The sequence below is a fragment of the Arachis ipaensis genome, chromosome B7 (assembly GCF_059453495.1).
Source record: "Arachis ipaensis isolate K30076 ecotype BB chromosome B7, ASM5945349v1, whole genome shotgun sequence".
Taxonomy (NCBI): Eukaryota; Viridiplantae; Streptophyta; class Magnoliopsida; order Fabales; family Fabaceae; genus Arachis; species Arachis ipaensis.
Window position 1 is genome coordinate 30,625,586 of NC_142442.1, and position 10,600 is coordinate 30,636,185.

The following is a 10,600-nucleotide window of genomic DNA, read 5'->3' on the forward strand; positions in this document are numbered from 1 at the left end:
TCCTTTACCTTTATTAACCAAATTCTAGAGAGACTAGCAGGTCATACTTTTTATTATTTCCTGGATGGATATTCCGGATACAATCAAATATCAGTGGATCCATGATGAGCGGATAATTTATACGCTTTTTGGCACTGTTTTTAGTATGTTTTTAGCACGTTTTAGTTAGTTTTTATTATATTTTTATTAGTTTTTATTTAAAATTCACTTTTCTGGACTTTACTATGAGTTTGTGTGTTTTTCTGTGATTTCAGGTATTTTCTGGCTGAAATTGAGGGACCTGAGCAAAAATCTGATTCAGAGGCTAAAAAGGACTGCAGATGCTGTTGGATTCTGACCTCTCTATACTCGAAGTGGATTTTCTGGAGCTACAAAAGCCCAATTGACGCGATCTTAATTGTGTTGGAAAGTAGACATCCAGGGCTTTCCAGCAATATATAATAGTTTATACTTTACTCAAGATTTGATGGCCCAAACCGGCGTTTCAAATCAGCTCAAAAATTCCCAGCGTTTAACGCCGGAACTGGCACCAAAGTGGGAGTTAAACGCCCAAACTGGCACAAAAGCTGGCGTTTAACTCCAAGAGAAGTCTCTACACGAAAATGCTTCAATGCTCAGCCCAAGCACACACCAAGTGGGCCCGGAAGTGGATATTTACGTCATTTACTCATTTTTGTAAACCCTAAGCTACTAGTTCTCTATAAATAGGACCTTTTGCTATTGTATTTGAGAGAGGAATCTTTGAGTAGTTCTATGCTACCTTAGATCACGTTTTGGGGCTGGCCTCATGGCCATGCCTAGACCATGTTCTTATGTATTTTCAACGGTGGAGTTTCTACACACCATAGATTAAGGTGTGGAGCTCTGTTGTACCTCGAGTATCAATGCAATTACTATTGTTCTTCTATTCAATTCAGCTTGTTCTTGTTCTAAGATATCACTTGTTCTTCAACTTAATGAATGTGATGATCCGTGACACTCATCATCATTCTCACCTATGAACGTGTGCCTGACAACCACCTCCGTTCTACCTTCGATTGAGTGTTTATCTCTTGGATTCCTTAATCAAAATCTTCGTGGTATAAGCTAGAATTGATGGCGGCATTCTTGAGAATCCGGAAGGTCTAAACCTTGTCTGTGGTATTTTGAGTAGGATTCAAGGATTGAATGACTGTGACGAGCTTCAAACTCGTGATTGTGGGGCGTTAGTGACAGACGCAAAAGAATCACTGGATTCTATTCTGACATGATCGAGAATCGATAGATGAATAGCCGTGCTGTGACAGAGTGCGTTGAACATTTTCACTGAGAGGACGGGATTGTAGCCACTGACAACGGTGATGCCCAACATACAGCTTGCCATGGAAAGGAGTAAGAAGGATTGGATAAAGACAGTAGGAAAGCAGAGAGACGGAAGGGACAAAGCATCTTCATACGCTTATCTGAAATTCTCACCAATGAATTACATAAGTATCTCTATCTTTATTTATGTTTTATTTATCTTTTAATCATTCATCCTCCATAACCATTTGAATCCGCCTGACTGAGATTTACAAGATGACCATAGCTTGCTTCATACCAACAATCTCCGTGGGATCGACCCTTACTCGCGTAAGGTTTATTACTTGGACGACCCAGTGCACTTGCTGGTTAGTTGTGCGAAGTTGTGATAAAGAGTTGAGATTACAATTGAGCGTACCATGTTGATGGCGCTATTGATGATCACAATTTCATGCACCAAGTTTTTGGCGCCGTTGCCGGGGAAGGAACGAATGAACGAACAATAATTTCGTATTTGTTTCCGGCAACAACACCAAGTTTTTGGCGCCGTTGCCGGGAATTGTTCGAGTTTGGACAACTGACGGTTCATCTTGTTGCTTAGATTAGGTAATTTTATTTTATTTTTATTTTCAAAAATTCAAAAAAAAAATTTTTATTTTATTCTTCAGAGTTTTTAAGAATGAATTCTAGAGTTTCATGATGATTTGTTGAAGTCTGGCTGGCTGTGAAGCCATGTCTAATCTTATTGGACCGAAGTTTCAACTTATCATCACAAGAGCTTGTTGATTTCTATCAATTTTGCTGTCGTTAGCAATGATCTGCTAAAGCTTGGCTGGCCATTGGCCATGTCTAGTGTTTTGGACTGGAGCTTTCATTGAAAGCTTGGCTGGCTAGTAAGCCATGTCTAATTCCTGGACCGGAGTCTTAGACTAGCATTGCAATGATTCCTGGAATTCTTATTAAAAATTTTGAATCCCTTTATTTTCCTTTCCACTCAATTTTCGAAAAAAACCACAAAAAAATTTATAAAATCATAAAATCAAAAATAATTTTTTGTTCCTTGTTTGAGTCTAGTGTCTAATTTTAAGTTTGGTGTCAACTGCATTCATCTAATTTTCGAAAAATTCATGCATTATGTTCTTCATTGATCTTCAAGTTGTTCTTGATGATTTCCTTGCTCTGATCTTTAAATTATATTGTTTTGTGTGTTTTGTTGTTTTCATATGCATTCTCAATTTGTTTGTGTCAATAGTATACAAACTTCTAAGTTTGGTGTCTTGCATGCATTGTTTGTTTGAGTTTAGTTTTCCATGTTTAGTTGCATTTCGATTAAAAATCCAAAAAAAATTTTAAAAAAAATGTGTCTTTTCAAGTCAATAATACAGAGAATTGAAGATTCAGAACATGCTGCAGAGGAATTACATAGAAAAAGCTGGGCGTTCAAAACGCCCAGTGAAGAAGGAAAACTGGCGTTTAAACGCCAGCCAGGGTACCTGGCTGGGCGTTTAACGCCCAAAAGGGTAGCATTTTGGGCGTTAAACGCCAGAATGGATACCATTTTGGGCGTTTAACGCCAGGATGACACAAGAGGGAAGATTTTGTTTTTAATGCACATTTTTTTAAGTTTTCAAATTTTTTCAAAATCAAATCTTTTTCAAATCATATCTTTTCAATCATATATTTTCAAAATCAATTTCTTTCCATTTTCAAAAATACTTGATGACAATTAATGATTTGATTCAAGAATTTCAAGTATGTTGCCTTTTCTGTTAAGAAAGGTTTAATGTTTGAATCATATCTTTTCTTGTTAGCCAAGTCATTAATTTTAAAAATCAAATCTTTTTAAAATTGTTTTTCAATCATATCTTTTTAAAAACCATAACTTTTCAATCATATCTTCTTAATCACATCTTTTTCAAAATTAAATTTTCAATCATATCTTTTTGATTTCTAATTTCAAAATCTTTTTTAAAAATCACTTTATTTCTTTCCCAACTCTAATTTTCGAAAATCATTCTTCAATTTTTCAAAATTATTTCAAAATCTTTTACTTTAATTTCAAAAATTCTTCCCATCTTCTCACATACTTCTATTTAAGGACTAACACTCCTCCATTATCAATAATTCGAATTTTATCTCTCTTGATAAGTTCGAATTTTTCTACCTCCTCCTTCTATTCTTCTTTTCCTCTGACACCTCAAGGAATCTCTATACTGTGACATAGAGGATTCCATACTTTCTTGTTCTCTTCTCTTTCATATGAGCAGGAGCAAAGACAAAAGCATTCTTGTTGAGGTTGACCCGAAACCTGAAAGGACCTTGAAGCGAAAGCTAAGAGAAGCTAAAGCACAACTCTCTGGAGAGGACCTAACAGAAATCTTCAAACTAGAAGAAGATATGGCAGCCAAAAACAACAACAATGCCAACAATGCAAGGAAGGTGCTGGGTGACTTTACTGCACCTACTCCCGACTTCTATGGGAGAAACATCTCTATCCCTGCCATTGGAGCAAACAACTTTGAGCTTAAGCCTCAATTAGTTTTTCTGATGCAACAGAATTGCAAGTTTCATGGACTTCCATTAGAAGATCCTCATCAGTTTTTAGCTGAATTCTTGCAAATCTGTGACACTGTCAAGACCAATGGGGTTGACCCTGAGGTCTATAGACTTATGCTATTCCCTTTTGCTGTAAGAGACAGAGCTAGGATATGGTTGGATTCATAACCTAAGGAAAGCCTGAACTCTTGGGAAAAGCTAGTCAATGCCTTCTTGGCAAAGTTCTTTCCACCTCAAAAATTGAGTAAGCTTAGAGTGGAAGTCCAAACCTTCAGACAGAAGGAAGGTGAATCCCTCTATGAAGCTTGGGAAAGATACAAACAATTGATCAGAAAGTGTCCTTCTGACATGCTTTCTGAATGGAGCATCATAGCTATCTTCTATGATGGTCTGTCTGAACTGTCCAAGATGTCATTGGACAGCTCTGCTGGAGGATCTCTTCATCTGAAGAAGACGCCTGTAGAAGCTCACGAACTCATTGAAATGGTTGCAAATAACCAATTCATGTACACTTCTGAGAGGAATCCTGTGAATAATGGGACAAATCAGAAGAAAGGAGTTCTTGATATTGATACTCTGAATGCCATATTGGCTCAGAACAAAATATTGACTCAGCAAGTCAATATGATTTCTCAAAGTCTGTCTGGAATGCAAGCTGCACCAGGCAGTACTAAGGACGCTTCATCTGAAGAAGAAGCCTATGATCCTGAGAACCCATCAATGGAAGAGGTGAATTACATGGGTGAACCCTATGGAAACACCTACAATCCTTCATGGAGAAACCATCCAAATCTCTCATGGAAGGACCAATAGAGGCCTCAACAAGGCTTCAACAACAACAATGGTGGAAGAAACAGGTTTAGCAAATGCAAGCCTTTTCCATCATCTTCTCAGCAGCAGACAGAGAACTCTAAGCAGAACCACTCTGACTTAGCAACCATGGTCTCTGATCTAATTAAAACCACTCAGAGTTTCATGACTGAAACAAGGTCATCCATTAGAAATTTGGAGGCATAAGTGGGTCAGCTGAGCAAGAAAGTTACTGAACTCCCTCCTAGTACTCTTCCAAGCAATACAGAAGAGAACCCAAAAGGAGAGTGCAAGGGCATAAACACAATCAACATGGCCGAATTTGGAGAGGAGGAAGAGGCAGTGATCGCCACTGAGGAAGATCTCAATGGACGTCCATTGGCCTCCAATGAGTTCCCTAATGAGGAACCATGGGAATCTGAGGCTCATAATGAGATCATAGAGATTCCATTGGATTTACTTCTGCCATTCATGAGCTCTGAAGAGTATTCTTCCTCTGAAGAGGATGAAGATATTACTGAAGAGCAAGTTGCTAAGTACCTTGGAGCAATCATGAAGCTAAATGACAAGTTATTTGGTAATGAGACTTGGGAGGATGAACCCCATTTGCTCACCAAAGAACTGGATGACTTGACTAGGCAGAGACTACCTCAAAAGAGACAGGATCCTGGGAAGTTTTCAATACCTTGTACCACAGGCACCATAACCTTTGAGAAGGCTTTGTGTGACCTAGGGTCAAGTGTAAACCTCATGCCTCTCTCTGTAATGGAGAAGCTAGGGATCCTTGAGGTACAAGCTGTAAGAATCTCACTAGAGATGGCAGACAATTCAAGAAAATAAGTTTATGGACTTGTAGAGGATGTCTTGGTAAAGGTTGGAGACCACTACATCCCTGCTGATTTCATAGTCCTAGAGACTGGGAAGTGCATGGATGAATCTATCATCCTTGGCAGACCCTTCCTAGCCACAGCAAAAGCTGTGATTGATGTTGACAGAGGAGAATTGATCATTCAAGTGAATGAAGAATCCCTTGTGTTTAAGGCTCAAGGATATCCCTCTATAACCATGGAGAGGAAGCATGAAGAGCTTCTCTCAAAACAGAGTCAAACAGAGCCCCCACAGTCAAACTCTAAGTTTGGTGTTGAACCCCCACATTCAAACTCTAAGTTTGGTGTTGGGAGGTTCCAACATTGCTCTAAACATTTGAGGCTCCATGAGAGCCCACTGTCAAGCTACTGACATTAAAGAAGCGCTTGTTGGGAGGCAACCCAATGTTATATCTATCTATTTTCCATTATTATTTTATGTTTTCTGTAGGTTGATGATCATGTGAAGCCACAAAAATAATTGAAAAAGCAAAAACAGAATGAAAAACAGAGAAAAAAATAGCACACCCTGGAGGAAAAGCTTGCTGGCATTTAAACGCCAGTAAGGCTAGCAAATGGGCGTTTAACGCCCAGTCTGGCACCATTCTGGGCGTTTAACGCCAGGAATGGGCAAGGAGCTGGCGTTAAACGCCAGAAAAGGGTAGCAGCCCGGCGTTTAATGCCAGAATTGGCAGAAAGGGCGTTTTTGCACGCCACTCGGTGCAGGAATGAGCTATCCTTGACACCTCAGGATCTGTGGACCCCACAGGATCCCCACCTACCCCACCACTCTCTCTCTTCTTCACCCATTCACCAATCACCTCAATACCTCTTCCCCAAAAAACCCCTCACCTATCAAATCCCACTATTCTCTTCACCACTCACATCCATCCTTCATAAAACCCCACCTACCCCACCATCCAAATTCAAACCACTTTCCCTCCCAAACCCACCCATACTAGCCGAACCCTACACCCCTCTCAACTCCTATATAAACCCATCTTCACTCCTTCATTTTCACACGACCTCAACACCACTTCTCCCCCTGGCCGAACCACAAAGCCTCCTCCATCTCCTCCATGTTCTTCTTCTTCTACTCTTCTCTTTCTTCTTTTGCTCGAGGACAAAAAAACCTTCTAAGTTTGGTGTGGTAAAAGCATTGTTTTTTGTTTTTCCATAACCATTTATGGCACCTAAGGCCGGAGAAACCTCTAGAAAGAGGAAAGGAAAGGCAAAAGCTTCCACCTCCGAGTCATGGGAGATGGAGAGATTCATCTCAAGGGTGCATCAAGACCACTTCTATGAAGTTGTGGCCATGAAGCAGGTGATCCCCGAGGTCCCCTTCAAACTCAAAAAGAGTGAATATCCGGAAATCCGACATGAGATCTGAAGAAGAGGTTGGGAAGTTCTTACCAACCCCATTCAACAAGTCGGGATCTTAATGGTTCAAGAGTTCTATGCCAATGCATGGATCACCAAGAACCATGATCAAAGTGTGAACCCGGACCCAAAGAATTGGCTTACAATGGTTCGGGGGAAACGCTTAGACTTTAGTCCGGTAAATGTAAGGTTGGCATTCAACTTGCCCATGATGCAAGGAGATGAACACCCCTACACTAGAAGGGTCAACTTTGATCAAAGGTTGGACCAAGTCCTCATAGACATTTGTGAAGAGGGCGCTCAATGGAAGAGAGATTCAAGAGGAAAGCCGGTTCATTTAAGAAGGCATGACCTCAAGCCCGTGGCTAGGGGATGGTTGGAGTTTATCCAATGTTCAATCATTTCCACTAGCAACCGGTCCGAAGCTACTATAGACCGGGCCATCATGATTCATAGCATCATGATTAGAGAGGAAGTAGAAGTTCATGAGGTTATATCCCAAGAACTCTATAAGGTGGCGGACAAGTCCTCTACCTCGGCAAGATTAGCCTTCCCTCATCTCATTTGTCACCTCTGTAATTCAGTTGGAATTAACATAGAGGGAGACATCCTCATTGATGAGGACAAGCCCATCACTAAGAAAAGGATGGAGCAAACAAGAGATCCCACTCATGGACATGAGCATGAGGAAATTCCTCATCATGAAATCCCTGAGATGCCTCAAGGGATGCACTTCCCCCCCCCCCCCCACAAAACTATTGGGAGCAAATCAACACCTCCCTAGGAGAATTGAGTTCCAACATGGGACAACTAAGGGTGGAGCACCAAGAACATTCCATCCTCCTCCATGAAATTAGAGAAGATCAAAGAATCATGAGAGAGGAGCAACAAAGGCAAGGAAGAGACATTGAGGAGCTCAAGAACTCCATAAGATCTTCAAGAGGAAGAACAAGCCGCCATCACTAAGGTGGACCCATTCTCTAATCTCCTTGTTCTTTACTTTCCTGTTTTTCGAATTTTTTTATGCTTATGTTTATCTATGTTTGTGTCTTATGATCATTAGTGTCTTAGTGTCTATGCCTTAAAGCTATGAGTGTCCTATGAATCCATCACCTTTCTTAAATGAAAAATGTTTTTAATTGAAAAAGAAAAAGAAGTGCATGAATTTCAAATTTTAAAACAGTTTAATTATCTTGATGTGGTGGCAATGCTGTTGTTTTTCTGAATGAATGCTTGAACAGTGCATATTTTTGAATTTGATTGTTTATGAATGTTAAAATTGTTGGCTCTTGAAAGAATGAAAGGAAAAGGAGAAATGTTATCTGATGATCTGAAAAATTATAAAATTGATTCTTGAAGCAAGAAAAAGCAGTGAAAAGCTTGCAGAAAAAAAAAGATATATGCGAAAAAAAAAGAGAAAAAGCAAGCAGAAAAAGCCAATACCCCTTTAAACCAAAAGGCAAGGGTGATAAAAAGGATCCAAGGCTTTGAGCATCAGTGGATAGGAGGGCCCACAGGAATAAAATCCTAGCCTAAGCGGCTAAAACAAGCTGTCCCTAACCATGTGCTTGTGGCGTGAAGGTGTCAAGTGAAAACTTGAGACTGAGCGGTTAAAGTCGAGGTCCAAAGCAAAAAGAAGAGTGTGCTTAAGAACCCTGGACACCTCTAATTGGGGACTCTAGCAAAGCTGAGTCACAATCTAAAAAGGTTCACCCAGTTATGTGTCTGTGGCATTTATGTATCCGGTGGTAATACTAGAAAACAAGGTGCTTAGGGCCACGGCCAAGACTCATAAAGTAGCTGTGTTCAAGAATCAACATACTTAACTAGGAGAGTCAGTAACACTATCTGGATTCTGAGTTCCTATAGATGCCAATCATTCTGAACTTCAAAGGATAAAGTGAGATGCTAAAACTGTTTAGAAGCAAAAAGCTAAAAGCCCCGCTCATCTAATTAATACTGATCTTCATAGATGTTTTTGGAATTCATTGTATATTCTCTTCTTTTTATCCTATTTTATTTTCAGTTGCTTGGGGACAAGCAACAATTTAAGTTTGGTGTTATGATGAGCGGATAATTTATACGGTTTTTGGCATTATTTTTAGTATGTTTTTAGCATGTTTTAGTTAGTTTTTATTATATTTTTATTAGTTTTTATTTAAAATTCACTTTTCTGGACTTTACTATGAGTTTGTGTGTTTTTCTGTGATTTCAAGTATTTTCTGGCTGAAATTGAGGGACCTGAGCAAAAATCTGATTCAGAGACTAAAAAGGACAGCAGATGCTGTTGGATTCTGACCTCCCTACACTCGAAGTGGATTTTCTGGAGTTACAGAAGCCCAATCGACGCGTTCTCAATTGCGTTGGAAAGTAGACATCCAGGGCTTTCCAGTAATATATAATAGTTTATACTTTACCCGAGATTTGATGGCCCAAACCGGCGTTTCAAATCAGCTCAAAAATTCCCAGCGTTTAACGCCGGAACTGGCACCAAAGTGGGAGTTAAATGCCCAAACTGGCACAAAAGCTGGCGTTTAACTCCAAGAGAAGTCTCTACACGAAAATGCTTCAATGCTCAGCCCAAGCACACACCAAGTGGGCCCGGAAGTGGATATTTACGTCATTTACTCATTTTTGTAAACCCTAAGCTACTAGTTCTCTATAAATAGGACCTTTTGCTATTGTATTTGAGAGAGGAATCTTTGAGTAGTTCTATGCTACCTTAGATCACGTTTTGGGGCTGGCCTCATGGCCATGCCTAGACCATGTTCTTATGTATTTTCAACGGTGGAGTTTCTACATACCAAAGATTAAGGTGTGGAGCTCTGCTGTACCTCGAGTATCAATGCAATTACTATTGTTCTTCTATTCAATTCAGCTTGTTCTTGTTCTAAGATATCACTTGTTCTTCAACTTGATGAATGTGATGATCCGTGACACTCATCATCATTCTCACCTATGAACGTGTGCCTGACAACCACCTCTGTTCTACCTTCGATTGAGTGTTTATCTCTTGGATTCCTTAATCAGAATCTTCGTGGTATAAGCTAGAATTGATAGCGGCATTCTTGAGAATCCAGAAAGTCTAAACCTTGTCTGTGGTATTCTGAGTAGGATTCAAGGATTGAATGACTGTGACGAGCTTTAAACTCGTGATTGTGGGGCGTTAGTGACAGACGCAAAAGAATCACTGGATTCTATTCCGACATGATCGAGAACCGACAGATGAATAGCCGTGCTGTGACAGAGTGCGTTGAACATTTTCACTGAGAGGATGGGATTGTAGCCACTGACAACGGTGATGCCCAACATACAGCTTGCCATGGAAAGGAGTAAGAAGGATTGGATAAAGACAGTAGGAAAGCAGATAGACGGAAGGGACAAAGCATCTTCATACGCTTATCTGAAATTCTCACCAATGAATTACATAAGTATCTCTATCTTTATTTTATGTTTTATTTATCTTTTAATCATTCATCCTCCATAACCATTTGAATCCGCCTGAATGAGATTTACAAGATGACCATAGCTTGCTTCATACCAACAATCTCCGTGGGATCGACCCTTACTCGCGTAAGGTTTATTACTTGGACGACCCAGTGCACTTGCTGGTTAGTTGTGCAAAGTTGTGATAAAGAGTTGAGATTACAATTGAGCGTACCATGTTGATGGCGCCATTGATGATCACAATTTCATGCACCAATCCA

The 10,600-nt window shown here is 39.9% G+C and overlaps 1 non-coding gene across 1 annotated transcript; it reads right to left on the minus strand.

The window, feature by feature from the left end:
- Positions 1-4,083: 4,083 nt before the first annotated feature.
- On the minus strand, positions 4,084-4,191 carry LOC148550717 (small nucleolar RNA R71). The gene has a single exon (XR_015893555.1). It is a non-coding gene; the product is annotated as a small nucleolar RNA R71 (small nucleolar RNA).
- Positions 4,192-10,600: the final 6,409 nt, after the last annotated feature.